This window comes from Grammomys surdaster, unplaced genomic scaffold (assembly GCF_004785775.1).
Source record: "Grammomys surdaster isolate TR1022 unplaced genomic scaffold, NIH_TR_1.0 125178, whole genome shotgun sequence".
Classification (NCBI taxonomy): domain Eukaryota; kingdom Metazoa; phylum Chordata; class Mammalia; order Rodentia; family Muridae; genus Grammomys; species Grammomys surdaster.
Window position 1 is genome coordinate 791,651 of NW_021620070.1, and position 12,296 is coordinate 803,946.

Consider the following 12,296-nt stretch of genomic DNA (forward strand, 5'->3'; position numbering starts at 1 on the left):
AGAGAGAGAGAGAGAGAGAGAGAGAGAGAGAGAGAGAGAGAGAGAGACTGTTTTTGCTCCCCTCAAAGAAAATTGTTTCCTTTGATCACCAAAGGCTGTGGGAATCCCTTTTACCACTAGAGGGCAATGATGAGACACTTCGACAAGGTCAGGCAGTGTTGTTAATCCTTTAAGCTCTTGTGAGTAGTTTCTACTTCCTTCCATTAGCTGGGTGCCATCTCTAAAGTAGGCTCAGTGTTTGGTGCTTGGAAGAAATACAAAAGACTTAATTCCAGTTCTCATAAATTCTGTAGCCATAATATATTTAACACAGTAACATAACAAAACTATTTAGCACAACTGGGATAATAACGCAGTTCTTTGTGTTGGCAAACTATCAATGTTTGAAGTAACAAATAGAAGCTCAGTCTGTTTTCAGGCAAATACATTGTATTCCATCCAGTTGATTACGAGCCAAGGCCATCAGAAACTCAGTTTTTATCATTGCCTCCCCCTTTTTAAAAAAAGAAAGTTGATTCCTTTTTCTTTGTTTTATAAGTAATCTAGAAATTTATTCCTATCATCGAAATTCAAACACTGTAGGAATGAATGAATGAATGAATAGAAGTCCCCCCCCACACACACATCCTTCTCAGAGTTGTCCCTAAGGACAAGAGCTCTTAGATGTGTGGTATCATTCTAGAAAATTTCCTAGAAAATACATTCTTTTATTTTCATATAAATGTGATTGTCCAATAATTTTATATTCCTTTTTACAACTAGTCTATACATTTTTCCAAGTTAGTGCATACAGATTTACTTTGTTTTCAAATCATTGTGTAATATTCTTATAATAGATGTACCATAATTTAACAATTTTTCCATTGATGAACTTTTAGCTTACTTCTGTTCCTTTGATTTAAGTAATGCTAGAGGGTTGAGGAAATGGCTCATTCAGTACTGAGTTTAGGTTCCCAGCACTCACATAAAAGCTGGAGACAGTGGTGCATACCTATTATCCCAACAATGAGAAGGTGGAGACAGGAGTAACCTAGGGATTGTTGGATAGAACTGATGTGTTCCAGGCTCATTGAGAAGATTCATCAGAAAAAAAAAAGTAGGGAAGTGATTGAAGAATGACATCTAATGTCAACCTCTGGACTTCACACACATGTACTCATGCCATGCTATGCTAATTAATTAACTTGGTTATTATAATAACATTAAGTGACAGGTGCTGTTTTTAACTCTGAATACTGAATTTTTTGTTGGATATGCAATAGGCAAACATTTTCTACCACACTGTAGTTTGCTTTTTTATTCTCTTTATATTATTTTTTCCCAGTACCAAAATTTTACTTTTCTTATTTGAGTCAGGTTCTCATACTATAGTACAGGCTGACTTGGAATTCACTATGTAGCCTACATTGGCCTCAAACACATGACAATCCTGCTTCTGTAATGCTGGAATTAAAAACATGAAGTTCTGTGGCCAGCTAAGCCTTAAAAATGTGTAAAATTGAAAGTATAAGATTTTGAATATGTCTGTTTTAATGACCAACTATTTGTTCATTTCTATGCCAATATCATACTGTTTAATAAGCCTACCTTCATAAAAATTTAGTTTTAGCCATCTAACTTTGTTTTACTTTTTCTGAGTTGATTTGGCCATTCTAAGTCCTTTGCTTTTCTGTAACAATTTAAAAATTATTGTGTCAATTGATTTTATTGAGTTTATACCTTACATCCTTGATTAAGTCATGTATTAGTACTTGTGGCCTTGCTTGTACTTAGAACTTGCAGCATGATTAGTGTTTTTTATTTTTTTAAGAATTTAAATTATTTCATCTGTTTTATTCTGTGGTCTACCATTGAGACAGTCTGTAACAAAAGAACAGCGATTGTTAGATGAGCACAGAGTGTATCAGACTAGTGTCCAGGAAACAGCAACTGTCCCTCTGGCCAGCTCCACTTTCTCAGCAGATTGCTTAAAATCATCCACCCATCCAGAGATAATGGTGCCTAGAGTCCACAAAGACACAGTATGCCAACCACGACTTCTGACTGATATTTAAATTGCACAAAGATAAAGCTTTAAGTGGTAATTTTAAAATTAAGACTTATCTTCAAAAGTCTAAGAGTAAAACGACAGAAGGGAGTAACTAGCAAGCTAGCGTGGAACTCTTAGAAAGCAGGGCATGTATCTCCATACAGACCAAGGGGATATATACACATGAAATGCATTTTATGGTGTCCTACATCATTCACTTATGTACGTATTTTGGCATTTAAACAAATATCAAATTAAGCTTTAAGCTAGTAACATACTTTTTATTTTTTTAAATATACAAAAGATAGCTAACCACAAAGTAAGTACAGAAAACCCTCGTTTAATATAGATTATTAGATATGGCAACAAGGCAGCTTTCTACCCCACACTAAAATCTAAATGAAACTTTTTCCTATGTTAATAACAATCTAAAAGCTTTTCAATCTACCAAGAAAAAAAGTCTAACATAACCAACAATTTAAGTTAACTGGGTAAGGAAGGAAGGGGATTATTAATCAGAACCACTTGCACACACATGGAAAATGCAGTCACTCCCAAATAGAACCCGACATTGTGCATAAATCACAAGATAAATGTGCCTAGTTAACAAACTGTAAATTTTATTTTAAAAATAACAGTAATAAAAATAAACTGTTGGGTTATCATTGAAATAATGTAGCACATAAGGCTGGAAAATACTGAAATAAAGTTAAGAACACAAGTTTACTTTAAAAACACACACACACAAACAAAAAACAATAAAGTTTACCAGAGAAATTCAAGGTTGGACAGGAAAAGACAGGACTCTCAGTGGGGTGGCCTTTCAGACCACAACACGGCCACATCCTGCCCAGCCTCGCTAACATACATCAGGCGAGACTAAACTCACACACACAGCTTCCTGCTTCTGGACACCTGAACGCCATCCCCTTCAGCAACACTGCCTCCATTCCCTTCTCTCTGGAGCTTCTATTTGTCTTATTCTCAGTAAATCCAACGTCCTAGAATCCGAAACTGAGGGCAGATCACACTAGTTAATCATAGTTAACTACCCAGAGTGAAGACCTCAAATTCTCACAGTTCTGCATCTAATCATCAGTATTTGGCACCAGCTGGATAAATAAAGTTATCATAATCTGTGAGCTCAGACAGGTGGAGTTAAGTCACGACCCAGTACTTGCCATCTACAAATGATTTCAAACTTAAAAGGCGGGGACAGACAGACAGCCACACCAAAATATTTCAGGGTTGGAGAAGAAACACTACCAACAGACAAACCAAACCAGGCTGAGGGGGCTGAACTAGTTGCATGTGTCTGGTAATTAGCAAACCGTGGGCACTTCCCACACTTAAACTAGTTTAATCACAGGCAGATGTCTTCCTACTGTGCTAGGATTTTTCTATACTCATTCTTCTAATCCTTAAAGGTTAAAATCATTTATTCTATAAAGAAATACAGCAAACATGGCCACAGTCTAAATATGTCACTTGTGTCATATGGAAATGGAAATCTGTGTCACTTAAAATGCCTGCACTGTTATTACATCATTATGGTAATTCAGTGGTGCAGGGACTGCCCTCAGCAAAAAGTATGACACTCGCTGCCCAGGTTGAACACTAGCACTGCACAGAGAAGCAGTGACAGCCAAGTCCATACAACTCTCTATTTATTTGTGAATGAGCATTCAATAATGCTCCCAATGAAAAATGGTACAATAAAGCAACTTTTAGTATGAAGAGACAAGAAGCTGTGAAGCCAGTGGCCTCTTGAAGCTGCAGAAGGGAAGAGAAACCAGTCTGCATGAGGGAAGCATGGACTGGGGAGAAGAGAGAGGCACAGGAGGCAGAGCTCAGACAGACGCTATTGTACTGCTGGATGTTTCGCTTGAGGGTATCTGAGCATGGGCCAAGGATGCGTTCAAACCGAGGTCGTTCCAACTTAACGCACTTCAAAGGGCCACGGGCAACCACAGTGGCAGCCCGAGGACGATTCATCAGCAGGGCAATTTCACCAAAATAATCCGAAGGCCCCAGTCGTCCCACTTCAACAAATTCTTCGTTTTCTGACCGACGCTGCAGCACAGCAGCTGTGCCCTCTAAAATAATGAAGAACTCATCCCCCGATTCTCCTTGCACCACGATCTTCTGTCCATCTTTAAACTGGACAGGCTCCAGCGCATCAGCTACTGTGAGATGCTCCCACTTGTCCAGAGACTCTAAAATAGACACTTTACTAAGGAATTCTTCATACATCTTCCTTTTTCGCAGAGTGCTTCGCATGAGGATTCTCCAGTAATTGTCTCCGTCGATGCCCCACAGTTTCACGTTTGTCTTTGCTTTGACAGTGGCTGCTCTGGGTGTTCCATAAATCAAGGCTAGCTCTCCAAAGCTCCCTCCTTCCCCAACACTGGTTGCCCATTCATTATTGACATAGACATCCATTTCTCCTTGATCAATCACATAGAAGTTATTCCCTTCCTCACCTTGCTGAATAACAATCTCTCCAGCAATAAAGGAGACTGGAAACATAGCATCAAAAATGTCACTTCTCTCATTATCATCAAGGTGTGAAAATGGCTTGGCTAAAGCAGCCATTGTCTTATAATCTTTTGGTATAACCTTTCTAAAGGAGGACGGAGGACGCAGCATCCTCCTCAGTGTAAACTGAGGAGTAAACTCAGTGTAAACTGATAGCGCCGGGGCGCCAGCGGCCCTTCACCACTGGATTGGGGGTGGAGGAGAGATCTCATCCTCCCTGGAGTCAGTACGGATGCCGCTTTTCTGTAGACTCTGAATCTGTCTTGCCTCTTCCTTCTCCAGCCTCTCAAAGTATTCCCAAAGGAATGCCATGGGCCTGTCGGGCCGCGCAGTGCACAGCTGCATGATGGAGTCCTTCAGCAGGGCCTGGATGTTGTGCTTCTGCACGTAGAGCTCGCACTCCCGGAGACTCCGCTCTTCCTCACTGGTAGCCATGCTGCCAGACGCCATGGTTCTCTGAGGACTAGCCGGCAGGACTAGCGCAGGGCTAGGCTGCGGGGGAGGTGGGGGGGGTGTACCGAGTGTCCAGAGGGTTCAGCTCGCAGCCTCTCTCCACTCTGCGATAGCGGCTTGGCAATGGCTCCCATGATTAGTGTTTTATAGAAATGATTAGCGAAGACATCCTTCACTGTGTTGAACTTAGGGATGACATCATTTAATTATTTTTCATTTCAAATTTTAACTATAAGTCTCTTTTTAAAGTTTATTTTTATTTTATGTGTATAGGTGTTTTGCCTGCATGTGCATGTGTATGTGTACACCATGTGCAGGCAGTACCTATAAGGGCCAGAAGAGGGTACCAGGTCCCCCTAAAACTGGAATTGTAGACAGATGGGAGCAGCCATATGGGTTCCAGGAATCAAATCTGGGCTTTCTGCAAGACCAACAAGTGCTCTTAACTACTGAGCTATCTCTCCAGCCTTAGCTATAGGTATTTGTAGACACTTTTTACCAAATTAATACATTCCACATATTGCCAATTTTCTGGAATTGTTTCGTTTTTATTTATTTTATTTTTGTTTTTTCAAGATAGGGTTTCTCTGTGTAGCCCTGGCTTTTTTGTAACTCTCTTTGTAGACCAGGCTGGCCTTAAACTTAGAGATATACCTGTCTCTAACTCCCGAGTGCTGGGATTATAGGAATGCACCACTACCACCTGGCTTACTGAAATTTTTTAAAACTGTGAATTCAAACTTCTTAATCTATAAAGTAACAAGTTGCTTTTCTTTTTTTAGTCTATTAGTATGATGGCTTCCTGTTTTTATTTAACTTTTGTTGTTTTTTGAGAAGTTACTTGCTCTGTAGTTCAGCCTTGCTTTGAACTTGTCATAAAGTCCAGGCTGGCCTCTGACTTGTGACAGTCATCCTGTCTTAGATCCTCCCAAGTGCTTAGATAACAGGTATATACTGCTACAGCTAGCTGTGATTCCTTTTTATGTTTGTGGTACTGGAGATAGAACCCAGGGCCTTGCACATGTTATTAGTAAGCACTCTGTTAGCAAGATACATCCCTAGACTCATTTTTTTTTTTAATCCTGAGCCAGCTGTGAACTCCCAGGATAAAATTCATGTGACTGTCATGTATTCTTGGACTTGCTTTGCTAGTAGTTTGCTGAGGGCATTTGTGTTTCTGTTTATAGAAGAAAAGGACATAGTTTTCCTTTTGGGGTGTGTGTGTGTGTGTGTGTGTGTGTGTCTGTGTGTCTGTGTGTCTGTGACTATCTTTGGTTCTGATGCTATAGCATAATGCTGGCCATGTAAAATGAAAAGGTAAGTGTTCTCCTCTTGCATTTTCTGAAATATATGGCATAGAATTAGTATTCCTTCTTCCTTAAATATCTGGTTGAATTCACCATTGAAACAATTTGAAATTGACCATCTTTTTCTGGGAAGACTATTTATTAACTTAGAATTCCATTTCTTTCAAGAAATATCTGGAGAATCCATATCTTCTTGAATGAACTGTAGTAGTTTAGTTTAGCCTGTCAAGATTTTCTTAGTTTTTAATGAACAGTCAGATTTACTGAAATTAAGTTAGTTGCTATATTCCTTTTTGTCCTTTTCCCTTACAGAATCTGTAATAGTGCTTCCTTTTTTATTATTCTATAACTTTCATTAATTATTCTGTTTTTGATCACTTTTGCTAGAGTTTTGTTAAATTTTCTGATATATTCTAAGAACTAGCCTTCATTTTCATTGATCTCTATTATTTTCTTTGCTTTTAATTTCATTGGTTTATTCTCTCATCTTTTTTAAAAATAATTTATTTATTTTTTTCAAATCATAATTCATTCACACAGGGGTTATAAACACAGAAAGGTAGGACGTGGGGAAGGGGATGACACTGGAGTGTGGGTGTTCAGGGGGAATACAGATATCTTTCTGAACAGAGTATCGGCTGGGTGAGGGTTCAGGGGACAGGTCACTATGACTCTGCCTATGATTTATTCTCTCATATTTATTATTTCTTTATGATTGCTTTGGGTTTAATTTTATTGCTACTATGGCTAGTTTTTTTTAAATTTAAAAATATTAATTTTAGTTGTTGAGCTTTGAGGTTTGGCTAGCAGTATCTAAACGAAAGGATTAGTCTGTAGGAGTCTCAGAATTCTGACTGAGACCCTGATTTGTCTGCAAAGGAATTCTTCCCTTATCACACTGGTCTTGTGCTCAAGGAGACTATAGGTTAAGATGGCCTTAAATTTGCATTCTACTTTCCTCATCCTGCTGAGTAGCTGGGACTGTAGACCTGTGTGCACAGACTCAACTCTTATCTTCTAACGCAAGTATTTAAGACTGTAAACTAAGTATTGCTTTAGATGTAGCCCACAAAACTGAATATGTTGTTTTTGCTTTCACTCATTATAAACATTAGTCAATTTCTCTGTGAGTTTTCCTTTTTTGAGCCAAAGACTGCATAAAAGTTTCCTGTTTAATTTCCAAATATTCTGAAATTTTCTAGTTTTCTTCCTATTATTAGTTTCTGATTAAACTATAATATATAATATGATCCAAAAGCTAACTATATGATTTATATATATATTTTTAAAACTGTGTTAGGGTTACACTATAATCCACAATGTAGTTTCACTTGGTGGATATTATGTGTTGGAATGCAAAAAGGTGGGTCTTTCATTGGGTGGAATGTTCTATAAATATTAACTAGTCCAGTTGGATTGATGCTGTTGTTCAGATTTTCTACATCCTTATTGATTTTTCTGCTTCCTTTTATAGTTGTAGAGTTATCAGTTATAGAAAGAGGGCTGTAAAAGTTTACATTTTGTAATTTCATGTCTGGCAACAGTTTGTCTATTTTCTCCTCCTCTTCCTCCTCTTTTTTTTTTTTTTCAAGACAGGGTTTCTCTGTGTAGCCTTGGCTGTCTTGGAACTCATATAGATAAAGCTGGCCTCAAATTAAAAAATGTGTCTGCCACTGCCTCCTGAATGCCGGGATTAAAGGCATGTGCCACCATGGCCTGGTCAGTTTCCCCATTTCCCTTTCTAGTTTGTTTTGTAAATAAAATAAATTTAACTTTAAAAACTGTGATATTGTTTTTGATGCAAGAGAAGGAACCCAGGTTCTTACTCAGGCTGCCTAAAACTTCTGCTATTGAGGTATACCTCCTAAATTTACAACTTTTTGTGCTGTTCCTCATAAAGTCAGTTTCTTGTGGTACTCATAGCATTGTTTCACTGTCCATTAGTTTTACTGTATGGCTGTTGGTCTGATAAATACTTAGTAAGAACTGGGAAAGCCTGCAAGAGTTCAATTCCTCTATACTTAGTATATCTTAGAGTTTACATTGCTGTGGAGAGACACCATAACAAAGGCAATTTTTTAAAATTTTGTTTAGATTTTATTTATTTTATGTATGTGAGTACACTGTCACTATCTTCAGACACATCAGAATAGGGCATCAGAACCCATTACAGATGGTTGTGAGCCACCATGTGGTTGCTGGAATTGAACTCAGAACCTCTGGAAAAGCAGTCAGTGCTCTTAACCGCTGAGTCATCTCTCTAGCCTCTCACAAGGCAACTCTTCTAAAGAATGTTTTATTGGGGCTGACTTACAGGTTCAGAGTTTCAGTCCATTATCCTCAAGTCAGGAGCATGGCAGCTTCCAGGCAGGCATGGAGCAGGAGGAGCCTGAGAGTTCTACATCTTGTTCAGAAGGCAAACAAAAGACTGGCTTCCAGGCAGCTAGGAGGAAGGTATCCAAATCCAACTCCACAGTGACACTTCCTCCAACAAGGCCACATTTCCCAATAGTGCCACTCCCTGGGCCAAGTATATTCAAACCACCACAGAGTGTCCAAGGGCTCCATCTTTTTCCAGTACAACCTACCTTCTTAAACTGTGGTTATCACACAATATAGGTTGTATAACTGAATGTGGATGTTGAACAAAATTTAGCAACAGTAAAACCTTGATAAATGTGCAACTATCAAAGCCAAACGAATAATGAATCCAAGGTGTTTCTGTCAGTGTTTACCCATTGTGCATCCTACAACTTCACTGCAGCCTTGGTTCTAAGGATCCAACATGCATACTTTTCATGTTTGAGCCATCACACAAACACTTCCTAAAATGCATTGGCACAAGTTATTATAGCATTATTATGACACAACTTTTGTTTCTATGGCACATAAATTTTTTGTTCTTATAGAAAAATAATGGCTTTGATAGAGAAATTTTCAATATTTTCACTTTCAATATTTTCCTATTGTCATACCTCAGTGTGTATCTTTGGATTATATTATTTTAGAATGTTTGGTTTTTAAAATTGCTGTATGCTGGCTTACATTTCATAGAAAATCAATAAATATATTTTGATTTAGGATTACTATAACAATTTCAACAATTTCTGGAATAGCTCTAAACATTTGTCATTTAAAATTACATAATTTATGTGAAGCAATATTATCAATATTGATGATTATAAAATCAGTCAACTCTAAAAAAATTAATACTCTATGTCCTGCAGGATCAAATTTCAGGTAAGTTTAGTTTTTATATTTATTTGTTATATGTGTGTGTACAACTTCATGAGAGTATGTGCATACATGAAACATAGTACGCATATGAAGGTCAAAGAACAACATATAAGGGTTCTCTTTTTCCAACATGTGGGTTCCAAGGATCCAATTCAGGTTTTCAAGCTTAGTGACAAGTGAATTTGCCTACAGAACAGGCCCAAGATTTAATTCTTTATTTAAAAATAAATAAACACATACATTGCATTAGTATGAAAATTGGCTTTCATCAAAGTAAATAAGATTATATATATTGGAAAAAGTGTTTCAAAATATTTTTCTTTATGATTTACTATCAATGGATATTTGATTTGGGTACCTATTTTATATATTTATGTGCTGGAGTTGAATAAAATTTCTTGGATGAAGCGAGGGTCACAAGTAGAAAAAAAATTAAGAAGCTGTACTGGACTACATTCTGCTTCCAACTTACCGTTTCAGCTGAATTTTTCTTATGTACACAGTAGTCACTGACCAGGTAAACACGTGTTGCTTTTTGTCCCTCCTTGTAGGCTTCTGTGTCTCCTCATATGTCAAATTCATAGCCTTCTGTGTAACCTGAGATCTTTTAGAATTGTTTGGTTAATCAGCCCACTTATTATTATGAAGTAACCTCTTGTTCTTTGCTTCAAAACATTAAAGGACTGTGCCATTATCTTTTAAATACATTGTTGAATTTAGCTGAGGATTTTTACCTCAGTATTTAATCAAGAAATTGATTCATTATTTTCTTATTTTGTTGTGTATGTTTTTAGTATTTATAGAATAACTTTGAAAGCATCCCGTCCTTTTTATTTTATTGCATAATGTGAAAAGCATTGATGTAAGATCTTTAAAGGTCTGATGTAATTTGAGTGTGAATCTACACAGTCCTAGGCTTTTTTTGTTGAGTTGTCTTTTTTTAATTACTATTCAAATCCATTGTTTGTTAATAATCTTTTTAGTGTTACTTTTTGTCCATGTCTGTACATGCTGGTGTATATATGCACTTGTGTGTGCAGATGTTCATGTGGAGGCCAGAGGTGACCTTGGTTTCCTTGTTCCATCCTTTTCAACCTTTTTGAGACAAAGTTTCTCACTGAACCTAAAACTCATGAATCAACTAGATAGGGTAGCCAGTGAACACCAATGATCCTCCTGTCTTTCTCTGACCTCCCACTCTTGGGATCACAAATACACATTGCTACATCTGGCTTTTTATGCTGATGCTAGAGATTCAAACTCAGGTCCTTATGCTTCAGTAGCAGGAGGCACTTTATCTACTGTTCATGTACTCTTGATTCAATATTGGTAGGCTGTAAGTGTGTAGAAATGTATCTTTTTCTTCTAGAGTTTTCAACTTATAGGAATATAATTTTGAAAAAATTTTCCCCAGTGATCCTCTGTATTTCAGTGTAATCTGTTGTAATGTCTACTTTTTGTTTGTGATTTACTAGTTTGGGTCTTTTTGTTCTTTCAGTTAGCTCAGCTAAGGATTCATCAATCCTACTTAACTTCAAAACAAAACAACTCTACTTTTTGAGTCATGGTGGTGGCTCATGCCTTTGGTCTCAGCACTCAGGTAGATATCTCTGTTCAAAGCCAAAATGGTCTACAGAGAGAGTTCTAGAACAGCCAGGACTACATTAGGGAAACCCTACTTTGAAAAACAACAAAGCAGCAACAAAAATCCAAGTCTTTGTTTAATTGATTTTTGTATTTTTCTCACAGTCTTATTTAATAAATTTATGTTCTAATTTTTAATCCATTGATTTGGGGTTTGGCTTATTTTATTATTCAAAGATTTTGTGGTACATGTTGGGTTAACTATTTGAGGTCATGGTTAACTCTAACACACTCTGATTTTAAATTGTTTTTATAAAATGTATTTTGATAATATTCTCTTCCCTCCATTTTGAATTTTACTATAACTTATAGCTAGAAACTTTCCTTTTAAAACTGACTTTTCAATAATGCAAAAATTCTGATAAGTTTTGTTTTTATTTGCATTAGATTCTAAGAATTTTAAAATGTTCATTGCTGCTCTATTTATGATACCTAGAAATTAGAAACAATTTAGCCATTGCTTAACAGATGACAAATAAAGAAAATGTGATACATTTATACAATGGAGTATTAGTTATAAAAGAAATATAATCACTAAATTCATAGGTAAATGAATCAAACTAGAAAAAAATCATCTTGAGTGAGGTATCTTAGATTCAGAAAGAGAAATATGGTGTTGGGTTTTACCCTAGGTCTCTGGGCTATCTAGTAGGTTCTTGGTCACCCAAACAGTGTTGGGTATGGGTTCCATCTCATGGAGTGGGTCTTAAGTCAAATCTGATATTGGTATGTATTCACTTATATGTGAATAGTAGCTGTTAAGTCAATGATAACCAAGCTGTAATCCATAGAACAACAGAGGTTAGGTATAGAGTAAGTGTGATGGTTTGTATATGTTTGGCCCTGGGAGTGGCAATATTTGGAGATTTGGCCTTGTTGCAGTAGGTGTGCCCTTGTTGGAGTAGGTGTGTCACTGTTGGCATGGGCTTTAACACCCTCATCTTAGCTGCCTGGAAGTCAGTATTCTGCTAGCAGCCTTCAGATGAAGATGTAGAACTCTCAGCCCCTCCTGCACCATGCCTGCCTGCATGCTGCCATGCTCCTGCCTTGATGATAATGGACTGAACTGCTGAACCTGTAAGCCAGCC

General features: G+C 37.3%; 1 protein-coding gene and 1 pseudogene across 6 annotated transcripts in view; one reads left to right on the forward strand and one right to left on the reverse strand.

The window, feature by feature from the left end:
• Window positions 1-12,296, forward strand: part of Gab3 (GRB2 associated binding protein 3) — a 127,481-nt gene that overhangs the window by 3,699 nt on the left and 111,486 nt on the right. The window lies entirely within an intron of this gene.
• On the reverse strand, window positions 3,647-5,025 carry LOC114637099 (annotated as a pseudogene).